At 31.0% G+C, this 16,356-nt stretch overlaps 1 long non-coding RNA gene across 1 annotated transcript; it reads left to right on the top strand.

Annotated features, from left to right (window-relative positions):
* The first annotated feature begins 14,743 nt into the window (after nt 1–14,743).
* On the top strand, nt 14,744–16,031 carry LOC107898370 (uncharacterized). The gene is made up of 2 exons (XR_001684375.2): nt 14,744–14,823; nt 15,768–16,031. It is a non-coding gene; the product is annotated as an uncharacterized lncRNA (long non-coding RNA).
* The last annotated feature ends 325 nt before the right edge of the window (nt 16,032–16,356 follow it).

Below are 16,356 nucleotides of genomic sequence, written 5' to 3'. Positions count from 1 at the left end.
TCATAGAGGGATTAGCGAGTAGAGGTATGATCTATTGACTGTTTGTAGGGTTACTCAACGGATTAACTCTTTGGGAAAGGAATAAGGTGAAACAAACCCTAGGCCTGTTAACCTCGAGAAGTCACCAAGGTGGAAATTAACCCAGAATTTGTATGACCCATCCGTGAACTCTTTCATCCCAAGTTAGTTTAAACTGTGAGGTCAGAAGATAAATAGTCATTAGTGACTTGTTATGTTAGTGAAAGATTGGAAGATTATGCTGGGGTAGTGGCTAGTTGATTGAAGAGGAACCCGAAATGACAATTGATGGGGATTACCGAAGCGAGCTAATCCCATAATCAAGATTTGATTCATTCTCCTTTTCTATCTCTTGAAGTTTATTTTTTTATGATATTTTGTTTTATTATTATAAAAACCCTAAAACTAATTTATTTTATGTTTTCGCACTATAACTAATTTAAAGTACTAATCAGATCTTTTAGTGTTTAGGTTAGAATTGATCTAGCACTCGCCTCCCTTGGGTATGATCCTCGGAGTACTCACCTACTCTGTTGAGGAACTATATTTCAACTTGACCTATATACTTGCGGATACCGCCTTGTACTTCTATATTTTATTACAGTATTCACACTTTAGATGTTAGTACATCTGAAGGCGGTCAGTTAGCAATCACATATTGATTATGTACTTTGTCTCATTGAACTCAATACTTGACATTATATAAGTGTTGAGTTGAGTTTCCTTCATGGGTGACTTCAAATATAACAGGCTTGTACCGCATCTTTCAATTTTTAAATTCTAACATAGCTATGTTAATAATTTATATCACATGGGAAACTTTATATTTGTATGTTGAAAATTCCACCACTATCATGTTTGATAATTCATTAATTCTAAAGAGTGCAATCATGGATATCCTTTGTACTATTATTAATTTATAGTGATCACTCTAATTTTCTGATCATGACAGTTTCATATTTGTCTATTTTATTTATTTATATCCAAAATATTAGTTTCATAATTACCAAATATATGATACCATAAATGATATGTCATTTTCACCTAGTAAATTGTTGTAAATAGGCCTTAAATCTATTGTTGAAACAAGATCAAATATTTGTTATTTTATAGCTTCTTTTAATAGTTAATATATGACCTTAAAATAATATATATATGAATTATCAAATAACTTCAACCTTTTCTCAACAAAACATATACATTAAAAGACCATCATTTCTAATCTTTTGACTATAATATCACACATTTTTAAATTCTTTATCACATTTATACACCCTTTACCATGGACATTATTAGTCGCTTTACAACTATAATCAAAACCATGTTCATCACTTAAATGGGTCAAATAGCTTTATATTGCTATTTTCATACTCACGAGGTCATTTATTCATGGCTTCCAAATATATTTCAATTTTCACTATATCTCAAATTTTTTATAAAGCCATGAAATTATAGATCATATCTAAGCCATATATAAAAAAATCGCGTAGATCATTATAAATATGCATAAATCATGTGCACTATCATAAATATGCATAGTATGTTCTTTATTTTAAATATTATTATCATGTTATATATTATCACTAGAAGATTTCATACCAAAATAATGATCTTATTATGTAAGTCAATGTTTTCCACTATTTTACTTTAAATAGAAAATTAACCTTGAAAAATGCATATGACTTTTTTCATTTCTAGTCCAACTTTTATAATATAGATTATAATAATATGCAATCATATACAACATCCATTTAGCTTATGTTTTTTTTTTCAAACCAACCATGATGATTCATATATATGATCATATACAACTTTCATTTAATGTGTAAGTTAGCAATGAATACTGAATGCAATATTTACAAGCAAAGCCAAGTAGTGCCAGAAGTGGTGCTTAAGAGTAGTGCTAATTGCCTCAAGCACTGGTGATGAACAAGAAAGGAAACAATAGACACTCGATATGTTTACATAGTTAAGTTTCCACTAGATATAGACGACCTTTCCCAGAATGATAATCCACTATCTTATCACCTCATACAATAAATGATTACAAACACTAACACTCATCATATTAGGATTTCACTATTCCACCTAAGATCTAGGCAACTCTCCTTTAAGCTTCCCCCTGAAAACTTAAGATAAAACTAAGTACTTGTTTTGATTTTACACTCAATGCCCTCACAAGAAGTGTTCCTCAATGAAAAAGAATAACTACTTTCAGATTAGTACATCACCTATACAAGTCTCCTCAATTTATAAGGAATCAAGACTTGCTAACATACTATCTCAATTACAATCAATCATCCCAAATAGATAGTAGGACAACTAGCATATAGAATATCTTCAATGAGACCACAATAAGTTTGAATCTTCAGGATATGTTTTACCTGATCCGATCCAATCTCTTCAAAGTAAGAAAGTCTATTTCCTTGATCCAATCTAAACCAATCTTTAGAATATGTTGCTATAAGTAATTTTGATATAATAGGTAAGCTTGCACTTGACCAAAGTATTAGGAAAGATCAAAGACCAAGGATTTTGTTGCCAACATTTTCCAACTCCAAAAATGGCAAGTTTATGAGTTGAACAGTGCTAGACACCAATGAGAATTGCTCATTGGCACTGCTCATAAATTGCCTCAACAATCTCCTATTTTAGTAAATTTTTAAATGAAACCATAACATGAGAAATATACAACAAATGAAACAAATGTTTCCCTTAGTAACTCCCCTTTAATCAATTAGTCTTAACTACTAACATAATCAAGCAACTCAACCATTAATGCTTTTAAAGAGATAACACATTAACAATCAAATTACTTTAAATCATATTAAACAAGCTAAATCGAAAAAGGTTTCATCAACAGCATCCCTAGATAAAAAAATTAAAAAATTAGCAAAAAACAAACAGCTCCAAGCTCACTCCCTTTTTTGTTCAACAATTCTGCCAAAGAGCTGCTAACTTGCTTGGCTAACAAATCATTCCTCAAGGACTTAGCTAGACCTGCATTAGCTTGAAGTTGCTAAATGGTTGTTTCTTAAATGAAATCTCAACATTAAGATGTTGCAACATTCTTTACTCAAAAGGCTGTAAGATGACTAGGAGTGCTCGTGTCAGTGTCAACTGGGACAAGCATTGCTTCTCCCAAACCAACTTCGTCAATAGGCACAGTTCGTGGATTTGCCTTAGTATACTTCTTTCTCGTCGCTTGTACAAGAAATTCAATTTTATAGGTTTCTTCTCATATTTTCAGTGGCATTATATGTGTATAGAGAATCTAAAAAATTAGAGAATGGAAAGGAAGACATAGCTTAGAGGTATACTCTCTCAGCATGTTTGATGATTTCTTGGAAGATAATCTTCCTTAAGTTGAACTGAATTGCATCGTAGGTTTTCCTCAGAAATGTGGCCATCTTCTTGGTAATTGTATTCCTCTAATTGTTAGGAATTCATTTATTGGTTGCAATGGTAAACATGCCAGCATAAGTAGGCTCCAAGGGGGATGCTTGGAGTTTAGTTTCCTTTGGCCAAGTGACATAAATGACATTGGTAACAATGACATAAATGACATTGGTAACAATGACATAAATGACATTGGTAACAATCTTGGCCATAAAGTCAAAGACTGATTAAGATCAACATTTGTATCTTAATAGAAGGACATTTTTGTAATTTCCCTAATCGAGTTGGTGTCTGGTTGACTCGTGACACCAACTCAGTTAAAGGTTTAAATAGTAGTATAAATTACAATCTTCCCTTCGATAATTAGTATTCTTCAGGTTACATTTTGCTATTAGTCCATATACTTTGCAAAAGTTGTGGATTTAGTCATTGTACTATTATTTGGTCATTTTTAGTCCCTGTACTTTTCAAATATTAAACTTTCAGTCCTCACCAAACGATAGCTGTTAAATTCATTAAGTTCAACTATTTTCAAAATCTAATGCGACAAACATATTATCATACTTATAGTGCCATACTATTTTTTTTAATTTCACATACTATTTCTAAAAATCCAGTTAATGGATTAACAACTGTCATTTGCATCAAAACTGGAATTTCAAAACTTGAAAAGTATAGGGACTTAAAATGATCCAATTCAAGAATATGGAATAGATCTAGAAATGAATGTATAGTACAAGACTAATAGTTGAATTTAATCAAACAAATTTAATTGTTACTATTTAAGTTATGATTAAGATTTTAAAATTTGAGAAGTCTATGGACTAAAATTAACTTGTTCAAAAAGTACAAGGACTACAATTGATCAAATTAAAGTACAGGAACTAAATTCACAATATTCAAAAATTCAGGGATTAATACCAAAATTAACCTACTCCTTATATAAAAAAAGATAGTATATTGAATTATACAATTTTGAAGTTTGAGAGGAATGTGTTAGAGTAACATGGCAATGGCATGCAAGGTCTATAAGCTAAGGCAAGCACTGAATAATGAAGACTTTTCGTTTTCAACATGTTTTAACCGAGGAAACAACAGCCAATTAAATAATGTAAAAGAGCATGCTTTATTATAATGTTTATAAGCAAACTTTGCCCCACGATTACCGGTCTTACTTGACAAACGCGTAACAACAACATTCTCTCACTCATAACTCCACTTCATTTAGTATACAGTTTTTAAATTCCTTTGTTTTCTTTTAGGGTCATCAAGTCAAAATTGAATTACTGTTATAATTTATATTTGTAAATGGTTTTTAAGCGTATTTTTTATTATATAATTTATAAAAAAAATGAAAGAGAAATAAATCAAAATAAAAACGTATTAAGTAGAGACGAATCTCAATCTTGAATAGGAGAGCTTAAACCCAACTCATAGTTTAAACTTTTTAATAATTTTACACAACAAATATTTTAAATAGACTATGATTCATAGACTCTTTTATAATAATTTAAATATATATATATTTTGTATATTAATTTGAATGCAAGAGTGACTATAATTTTTTATTTTTAATATTGTTTAAAAAAATTCTGAATTACTTTTCATGTTGTATATTATATATAAAATAAAACTCAAGTTGACTTCATAATATTCAAATATATGTTGTCTGTTAGGTTAAGATTCCTATTTGTATATTCAATCACTAGATAGGCAGTGAGATTAGGACCGGTGGGTTAAATGAGCATTTATCCAAATCAACAATCAATCTCTTTCAAAATAAATCATCCGGTGGAACTAGAAACCAACGTTTACGTGATATCATTTTAATTTTTAATTTTTAAATACCACTTCACTGCTGCTGTACTCCCTCTCCCTCTCTCTTCCACTTAATAAAATATTTAATTTCATGTTTCAATTACTTTAGTCCGGTTTTGAAATTTAATTTCAACTTTGATTCTTTTAAAGTATTACATCATAATTTTATCTTTAAAATAAATATAACTCATTATTTTTTAAATAGATAAACTATATAGATAGTCACTTAAATTATAATTTTTTTCATTTTAGACACTAAAATAATTTTCAATTTAAACACATCAAATTTATCATTCCCATTATTAAATACTTGATAAAAATTTGATATGGCATTTTTATAATATTAATTATTTTTTTTTATTTTATGTAATTAAAGTAAAATCTATGTTATTATTATTCATAAAAAATTATCATTTTAATATCCAAACTTTTAATTTAATTTAAATAAGGTAAAACCATTAAAGAATTGGGACATTTGCAGAACATTTACAAGAATGCCGCCGTCGAGGCATTGTGGTTACCACCGCCGGTCAAGTCTACTTCCCCGAGGATGTTGCTGGCTTTGCCGTTGGGCTTCTCTGTTGTTCCAATAGGGTCGGAAGCGTGTAAATTATTGTACTAAAAAATCACACAAAGTTCAATTCCCAGGAAAGAGAGGTGGATCACATGGATCTCTTAAATACCAAGTCTTTCCTTAGACAGAATATCCCTTCTATAGTAATTTAATAGCACAATTAAATACTACTATTATACCCTCAAATATTGAAAGAAAATAGGACAAGAAAGAACACAAGAGTTTTAACGAGGTTCGGTAAATTATACCTACGTCCTCGGGCACTAACACCAGATGATAACTTTACTATCTCCAAAATATTACAAACAAATAGAATTCCTTAAGAATTCTCAAATGGGAGAAGAGAGAAAACTAAGAGAGAAAGATTGGTTGGGATGGTTGAAATGAGAAATGGTTAGGCCTATTTATAGTTGAGGTTCAGGGACTAACTTGCAAATGGCCTAAAAATTAGGGACCAAAATTGCAATTATCCCATTCAACTTTAAACAACTTGCCTATCACTTTTTTTCTTTCGGTGCCACTTGCACCTCCCATTTTTGACTTTTCAACAATCTCCACCTTGAAGATTTGATTAGGATAATCACATCTTCACACACTTCCTTCAACTCCCCAAATTCGATAAAGCTATCTTTTGTAGTTGTAATAGCCCGATTTTGACCCAAATCGGAACAGTAGTTTCGGGACCACACATCCGAGTCTGAAAAATATTTTAATATTTTTTTCTGTGTTTATTATGTGTGAATTTATATATGTGAAAGTTTCGTGAATTAATTTTATTGTTTGAGTGCTTAATTTGAGAATAGGGCTTAATCGAGTAAAATAAAAATTTAGTGGTTATTTTTAGAAAGGCCAAATAGTGGTTGTTCTTTTAATATGAAGGCTTCATGTTGCAATTTTGCCATTGAATTAATGAATGGACGGCACTATGTATATATTATATAGTTTTTATAGTAATTATAAAGGTTATAATAATAAATAATATATTATAAAGTTATTATAATAAAAAAAACAAACATAAGTTAAAAAGCCATTATCATTTCTTTTGTTTCTACTAACCGAATGTAAAAGAAAAGAAAAAGGAAAGAACAAGCTAAGGGTTCGGCCATTTTGAATTTTGATTAAGGTTAGTTCTTTGTTCGGTTTTTTGATAATTTTTACGTTTTTGAGATCGTTGCTTTGTGTTCTTTAAAGCCCATGCTTCAATTTTGTGAATTGGTGATGATTTTGAAATTTGCCATTGATGTTAGCTTGATGTTTTTGTGGTTTGATGATGAAATATAAACTTTTGTTGATAGATTATTATGTTTAATTAAGTGATTTTTGATAAAAATGTGTATTAAGGATTAAATTGAGAAAAGTGTACAAATTCAAGGTTAAATGTGTGAATAAACTAAAAATATGGGCTGCTAGTAGTATGGGTAGAATTCGGCCTAACAAGGATTTAGTGAAATTTTGTGTATTTTATGTTATTTTGAAATAAGGACTAAATTGAGAAAAATGCAAAATGTTAGGGGCTAAAATGCAAATTTCCATTTATATGTTCTTGAATGAAAATTTAATGAAATGTTGAATAATTAAGTTAAATTTGATATTAATTAGATTGGAAAAAGTGGAAATCGGATTTGGATCGGGAAAATCGGAAGTTATCGATTAGTCGTTCCGGTCCGTTCGCGTTCGTACGAGGTAAGTTCATAAGTGAATAAATGCTGTTAAATTTGAATGTATATATGTTATATGTGCTGAATTTATCTTTAATAAATATATGTGCATATGCTGAATTGAATTTAGAGTTGGAGAACTAGTTACGAGCTTGAATCGATAGAATTACGACGTCCGAAAAGCCCCGTACGAACCATAGGAATAGTTAGGATACATATGTCATGACATAGGATTCCGATATATGTTATCGTGTAAGACCACGTCTGGGACGTTGGCATCGATTTGAGATTTATGTATAAGACCATGTCTGGGACATCGGCATCATATTTGATTTCGTGTAAGACCCTGTCTGGGACAGTGGCATCGATATTGATTACATGTAAGACCACGTCTGGGACGTTGGCATTGTACGATTTTTTTTGAGCTATCCAAGTATCCTATTTGATTCTGAACGGTTCAACGGGGTATTCCGAGAAATAAATGAGTATATGAGTGTGCAGCCGAATCAGGTATGTTTATGATGAATATGAATTTGAGCAATGAAAGTAAGTATGATTATGATTATTCGTTATATAATTTATGTGAAAATGAGATGTGAATTGTTATGCTTATTCGGGCTTGGAAGTGTATAAAAAGAAATTGATATATTTTTTACGAATAAATTGTAATAAATGATCATGATTCGGTTGGTATGTAATGAAATTGTGGAAGCTTAATCCTACGAATGAGCTAATGGTAGATATATAAATTTGAAAAAAAAAAACGGTTTATATGTCCATCCATAATTAACTCTAGTGAAGTTACCTAGTGTGGTCTTAAGAAATTGAGATTATGATGAATGTATATGTGGTTGAGATTTTTTAAATTCAGCTTAGTTAAATTGAATTATAAACATTATTGGAATGATTTATTTGCTTATGGCTTACTAAACTTTCAAAGCTTACTCTGTGTGTTTTTCCTATGTTATAGAGTTTCGGAGACTTGCTCTGGTTGGAAGTCTTGGGAGATCTCATCACACTATCCCGTATTCATTTCGGTAAATAAACTCTTTGAGATTTGGTTATGTGGCATGTATAGGCTAGTTTTGATATATTTGATTTTTGAAATTTGTATATGTATATAGCCATGCGAAAATGGCTTGTTCATGATGCAAATGTTGGCAATTATTTTTGGTCATGTTATAAGCTTAATTGAGAGGTATGATTTATGGTAAATATGTTGTGATGTTGGTTATATGATTTGGCAATGAGAAGTGGTAAGTAGGGTATATATTCGGCTTATTAATTAACTTACTTTGGTGGCATGAAAAGTGGTATAATATGGTTTGGTAAAAGGGGTCATTTGAATATCTATAAATGACATATTGTTTTGATGTTAAGATATGAGATACTATGTTTATCTTATAGACTGGGTGATGGAGATGTTATGATTTATTGAGTTAAATTTGATAACCGAAAGGTTATTTTTTTTAAATTGTTGGACATTTGAGATATGAATACATATGCCTATTTAATGTTTGCTTGTAGTTTCGTTTTAAAAAGGTCAAATCATTGATTCAATGATGGTTATAAAATGTGTTATATATATAGGTTGTTATATGTTCGGCTATGGTATTTGACTATTTAGGCTCGATTTTTGAATGACAAAGAATGTATATGATCTAATTGATATGGAGGTTAATTGAATGATTGATTATTGAAAATATTAATTGGTTGTGTATATGAATTATAGGCATGATAATTCGCATGCGAATTAGGTATGGGGTTCATGTGTGTGGTTGAATATAACATGTTAGATATGCTATTTAGCTTGCAAATTAGATATTTTATGACTTGGCATTTGTATTGGAAAATGGTTAAATTTGATTTAGTAAAATGTACATAAGGTTATAATGTTTAAAATGCTATGATTTGGTAATTGAATTTAGAAATGACTTTTGGTTTTAGGGTGTTATGCACATGGTTGGATGATGTAAAAAAACTTAGTTGGTCATGTATAAAGTTACCTAACGTTTTATGTGCAAATGGTTATTAAACTGTGAGATATGGCTAAATTAGTTTAACAGGTGTATGTATAATTTTTATTAAATATTACGTTTGTTATTTAGTTTGGTTTTGATATTTGATGGCTTGGCTTGAAAGTTTTGAATTAGCAAACGTAATTGAAATGGTTAGATATTGAAATATAGTTCATATAAGAGAATGTTCGATAAGGCATGATATGTGTGGTTAGATATGTGATTCGAATAAATGATTTTGACTTGTATGAATAAGAGGTTGGTTTATCAATTTATTTCGAAAAATTTTATAAGGGAGAATACATTACTGGGCCTATGATTTGTAAAGAATGTCTGTTTTGAACTGTGTTTTGTTTGGTAATACCTCGTAACCTTAGTTCGGCGACGGACACGGGTTAGGGGTGTTACATTTTATTGGTATCAGAGCTATGGTTTAGTTGGTTCTAGGACTAACATAGCTAATGTAAGTCTAGCTATACATGCCATATATAACTTGTGATAGTGTGATATCTCCCGACTCTGACGAAAATTGTTTTGGTGAGACAGATGTGTTTTTCCAACCGAGCTAATTCTGATAGTACAAAAGTAAATACTCAAATGTTTGAGTGAAAATGTGTTGATTATGAGTAGAAACTCATAAAGGTAAGGACCAAATTGTATGAAATGTTGTTATTGATAAATGTTGTACTTATATGAGCATATGAGATATGATATTTGAGTTACCATTGCTATCTGAAATGCTTTGATTGTGAGTTAGTGATTTGAATTGGTATATGAATAATGTGTTAAGAACAAAAGTGAATATAAGCAAGTGTTTAGTAAATGTTTGGAGAATGTGAAATTGTTAATAAATTGGCTATTTGTAATAGTATGTGTTATGTGCATTTATGTCCGAGTTAAATTTGAGGCTTTACTACCCTCACCCCTTATCAGTAAAATATTACAATGAAATCTGTAAGATTTGGATCGAATAAGCTCACAAGTGTGGAGTTACAGAGGTTTGTGTTTGAAAGATTACTAATGTGGTCAGATAAGAGAATGGGTCAGCAAATTGAGACAGTGCTATAAGAGATATTGAATCGTTTTAATGGCCATTCGTATTATGCAAAGTCGCTTTTAACGAAGAAGTGGAATTTGATGAAATAAAACTATTCAGGTTTGATATATATATAGAAAGGTATTAACTGAAAGTTCTTTGAAATTGATTTTTGTTATTGATGGGATAATATGGACTTAATGATGACAGAATTAGACAGTTGAATAATGTTTGAATGGTATTGATGGCTGAGTGCAGTGGTTATATTCGAACAGTTACTATGATTTCTTCTGAGCATTCTATGTGTACATTTATCCCCAGAAGTATATGTGACTGTTTAATTTTAGAAGGAATTCTTATCGTGTAAGAATATTAGTTAAACATACTAATAGACAAAAGCATCGTAGGTCTGTTTGGGTTATGTTCGACATTGCTCCGTCTTTCTCTAGTATTTATTCCATTGTGTGGATATGAAAGTCGACGGTAAAATCTGTATGAGGCTAATATTCTGTTTCTACTGGTTAATGTTCTGTTGAATATACGTGAAGATTACATTACTTCTGTTACTGTGGATCTCAATATTTATGAATGGGTTTGTTCTTTTTAGAAATTTTCTGGGATATCATCGGAATTGTTATCATTTTATATGGGCTGTAATTTCCAGATATCATGTGTAGCTTCATATGTTGAAATTCCGCTATCCTGGTTTTCTTATGATTCTATGTGATTTTCTATAAGAGATATCCATTTGACGGAAATGGTTATATCTATTATAATTTTTGTTTTGAAATATGGGAGTACTGCAGTACTGTTATCAGAGTTATAGAAGTTGTGTTTTTGAATTGGTTGCTGTTTAAACCATATTTGATTTTCTTCTATGTTCAAATGCTTTATTAACAGCCAGGATAATATCTATTTATAGGGTTGAGACATCGTTCTCCTTAAGGCCCAATGATTTCTATTTGATAAAGGTGAATTCAGTATAATTCAGAACTTCGATGATTAAAAGGTGAGACAGCTTTATCATAAACTCTTTTCTAGTTCTCGTAAAAGGTTTGACATCGGCAAAAGTGAAAATGATAGAAGATCAAGATCAAATCTGGAAAATGATATATTTGGGGCTATCCTTTTAACGAGAAGAAAAGATTTCTTCGAAAGTCTGATTCAGCGGTTTAGTCTGATTTGAATTATTTGATTAAAAAGATAATTGGGTTATATGTGTTTGAATCTATCCACCAGACTGGAAATAAACTTTGAACGTACATATGTGAATTGAGGGATAGTTTGGAAGAAGAATTTGTATTATTGAAGATTTGATACAGAATTATATCTATCAAAACGATTCTATCTGGGAAATGTTGTAGTAAATTAAAGTTAGTTCGATTGTTGAAGTTTTCCTTTTTGCACGAAGATATTGTCAACCGAAACATCAGTACTCGTTCAGCCTAACTTGAATAAAAAGTTTACGATTCTCAGTAATGTGTCAATGAACGGTTTGAAGTGTGTTCTAATAGAAGAGTGTACAGAGATATCTTATGATTCCATATAGTTAAAGCTGTATGAAAAGAGTTATGTGTCATATTTGATGACTCAAAAAGATCTGAATTTAAGACAACGTCGATGCTTAGAGTTGTTAAAAGACTACGAGCTTGTACTTGACTATTATCTGGGAAAGGCTAATGTTGTTGCTGATGCTTTAAGTAAAAAAAATCGTTGTTTTCTTTGCGAGTAATGAATGCGCATATGACTATGTCCAATGATGGTTCGATAATAGCTGAATTAAAAGCTAGACCGTTATTTGTTCAACAAATTTGTGATGCTTAGAAAGTTGATAATGATTTGTTAGCAAAACGAGCTCAATGTGAATCGAGTGGTGTAACAGAGTTTCGAGTTGATACCAATGATTGTTTGAGGTTTAGAAACTGAATATGTGTTCCGAAGAATTCAAAGTTGATTCATATGATTTTGAACGAAGCTTATAATAGTTGATTATCTGTTCACCCGGGTAGTACAAAAATATATAATGATCTGAAATAGCTTTATTAGTGGCATGGTATGAAACGAGATATTTCTGACTTTATTTCGAAATATTTAGTTTGTCAACAAGTGAAAGTAGAGCATCAAGTACCTTCTAGGTTACTTTAGCCGATTATGATACCCGAGTGGAAGTGGGATAGAGTTACAATGGATTTTGTATCTAGTTTACTGTTGACACGGAGTAAGAAAGATGCAATCTGGGTTATTGTGGATAGATTGACTAAATCAACACACTTTATTTCGGTTTGTACAGAATATTCACTTGATAAGCTGTCTGAATTATATGTTTCTCAGATTGTGAGATTGCATAGAGTACCTATTTCTATTGTTTCAGACAGAGACCCGAGGTTCACATCGTGATTTTGGAAGAAACTGCAAGATGTTTTAGGTATGAAACTACACTTTAGCACAGCTTTCCATCCGCAAATAGATGGTCAATCTGAACGAATCTTTCAGATACTTGAGGATATGTTGAGATGCTGCGTTCTCGAGTTTGAAGGTACGTAGGATCAATACTTACCTTTGATTGAATTTGCATATAATAATAGCTTTCAATCTAGTATCAAAATGGCACTTTACGAGGCTTTATACAGTCTTAAATGTTATACACCATTGTATTAGACCGAGCTCAGAGAAAATAAGATACACGGGGTCGATTTGATTAAAGAGACTGAACAGAAAGTGAAACTGATTCGTGATAGTCTGAAAATAGCATCGGATTGTCAGAAATCATATACAGACTTGAAAAGAAAGGATATAGAATTTCAGATCGAAGATAAAGTCTTTTTGAATGTGGAAGAAAATACTCAGATTTGGTCGTAAAGGCAAATTGAGTCCGCGATTCATTGGACCATATGAGATTATAGAGCATATCGGGTCGGTTGCTTATAGACTGTTGTTGCTACCTGAACTAGAAAAGATTCATAATGTATTCCATGTTTCGATGCTTCATAGATACTGATCCGATCCTTCGCATGTGATCAGTTTGACCGAGATTGAAATTAAGTCTAATATGTCATATGAAGAAGAACCGATTAGCATTCTGGCTCGTGAGGTTAAAGAATTACGAAATAAGAAAATTTCGTTAGCCAAAGTACTGTGGCATAAACACGGAGTTGGGGAAGCAACCTGAGAACCAGAGGATGCAATGAAAGAACGTTGCCCACACCTACTCACCTGTAAGATTTTCGAGGACGAAAATCCCTAAGTGGGGGAGAGTTGTAATAGCCCGATTTTGACCCAAATCGGAACAGTGGTTTCGGGACCACACATCCGAGTCTGAAAAATATTTTAATATTTTTTTTCTGTGTTTATTATGTGTGAATTTATATATGTGAAAGTTTCGTGAATTAATTTTATTGTTTGAGTGCTTAATTTGAGAATAGGGCTTAATCGAGTAAAATAAAAATTTAGTGGTTATTTTTAGAAAGGCCAAATAGTGGTTGTTCTTTTAATATGAAGGCTTCATGTTGCAATTTTGCCATTGAATTAATGAATGGACGGCACTATGTATATATTATATAGTTTTTATAGTAATTATAAAGGTTATAATAATAAATAATATATTATAAAGTTATTATAATAAAAAAAACAAACATAAGTTAAAAAGCCATTATCATTTCTTTTGTTTCTACTAACCGAATGTAAAAGAAAAGAAAAAGGAAAGAACAAGCTAAGGGTTCGGCCATTTTGAATTTTGATTAAGGTTAGTTCTTTGTTCGGTTTTTTGATAATTTTTACGTTTTTGAGATCGTTGCTTTGTGTTCTTTAAAGCCCATGCTTCAATTTTGTGAATTGGTGATGATTTTGAAATTTGCCATTGATGTTAGCTTGATGTTTTTGTGGTTTGATGATGAAATATAAACTTTTGTTGATAGATTATTATGTTTAATTAAGTGATTTTTGATAAAAATGTGTATTAAGGATTAAATTGAGAAAAGTGTACAAATTCAAGGTTAAATGTGTGAATAAACTAAAAATATGGGCTGCTAGTAGTATGGGTAGAATTCGGCCTAACAAGGATTTAGTGAAATTTTGTGTATTTTATGTTATTTTGAAATAAGGACTAAATTGAGAAAAATGCAAAATGTTAGGGGCTAAAATGCAAATTTCCATTTATATGTTCTTGAATGAAAATTTAATGAAATGTTGAATAATTAAGTTGAATTTGATATTAATTAGATTGGAAAAAGTGGAAATCGGATTTGGATCGGGAAAATCGGAAGTTATCGATTAGTCGTTCCGGTCCGTTCGCGTTCGTACGAGGTAAGTTCATAAGTGAATAAATGCTGTTAAATTTGAATGTATATATGTTATATGTGCTGAATTTATCTTTAATAAATATATGTGCATATGCTGAATTGAATTTAGAGTTGGAGAACTAGTTACGAGCTTGAATCGATAGAATTACGACGTCCGAAAAGCCCCGTACGAACCATAGGAATAGTTAGGATACATATGTCATGACATAGGATTCCGATATATGTTATCGTGTAAGACCACGTCTGGGACGTTGGCATCGATTTGAGATTTATGTATAAGACCATGTCTGGGACATCGGCATCATATTTGATTTCGTGTAAGACCCTGTCTGGGACAGTGGCATCGATATTGATTACATGTAAGACCACGTCTGGGACGTTGGCATTGTACGATTTTTTTGAGCTATCCAAGTATCCTATTTGATTCTGAACGGTTCAACGGGGTATTCCGAGAAATAAATGAGTATATGAGTGTGCAGCCGAATCAGGTATGTTTATGATGAATATGAATTTGAGCAATGAAAGTAAGTATGATTATGATTATTCGTTATATAATTTATGTGAAAATGAGATGTGAATTGTTATGCTTATTCGGGCTTGGAAGTGTATAAAAAGAAATTGATATATTTTTTACGAATAAATTGTAATAAATGATCATGATTCGGTTGGTATGTAATGAAATTGTGGAAGCTTAATCCTACGAATGAGCTAATGGTAGATATATAAATTTGAAAAAAAAAAACGGTTTATATGTCCATCCATAATTAACTCTAGTGAAGTTACCTAGTGTGGTCTTAAGAAATTGAGATTATGATGAATGTATATGTGGTTGAGATTTTTTAAATTCAGCTTAGTTAAATTGAATTATAAACATTATTGGAATGATTTATTTGCTTATGGCTTACTAAGCTTTCAAAGCTTACTCTGTGTGTTTTTCCTATGTTATAGAGTTTCGGAGACTTGCTCTGGTTGGAAGTCTTGGGAGATCTCATCACACTATCCCGTATTCATTTCGGTAAATAAACGCTTTGAGATTTGGTTATGTGGCATGTATAGGCTAGTTTTGATATATTTGATTTTTGAAATTTGTATATGTATATAGCCATGCGAAAATGGCTTGTTCATGATGCAAATGTTGGCAATTATTTTTGGTCATGTTATAAGCTTAATTGAGAGGTATGATTTATGGTAAATATGTTGTGATGTTGGTTATATGATTTGGCAATGAGAAGTGGTAAGTAGGATATATATTCGGCTTATTAATTAACTTACTTTGGTGGCATGAAAAGTGGTATAATATGGTTTGGTAAAAGGGGTCATTTGAATATCTATAAATGACATATTGTTTTGATGTTAAGATATGAGATACTATGTTTATCTTATAGACTGGGTGATGGAGATGTTATGATTTATTGAGTTAAATTTGATAACCGAAAGGTTATTTTTTTTAAATTGTTGGACATTTGAGATATGAATACATATGCCTATTTAATGTTTGCTTGTAGTTTCGTTTTAAAAGGTCAAATCATTGGTTCAA

The sequence above is a fragment of the Gossypium hirsutum genome, chromosome D06 (assembly GCF_007990345.1).
Source record: "Gossypium hirsutum isolate 1008001.06 chromosome D06, Gossypium_hirsutum_v2.1, whole genome shotgun sequence".
NCBI classification, from domain to species: domain Eukaryota; kingdom Viridiplantae; phylum Streptophyta; class Magnoliopsida; order Malvales; family Malvaceae; genus Gossypium; species Gossypium hirsutum.
This window is presented reverse-complemented; position numbering and strand designations above follow the sequence as displayed.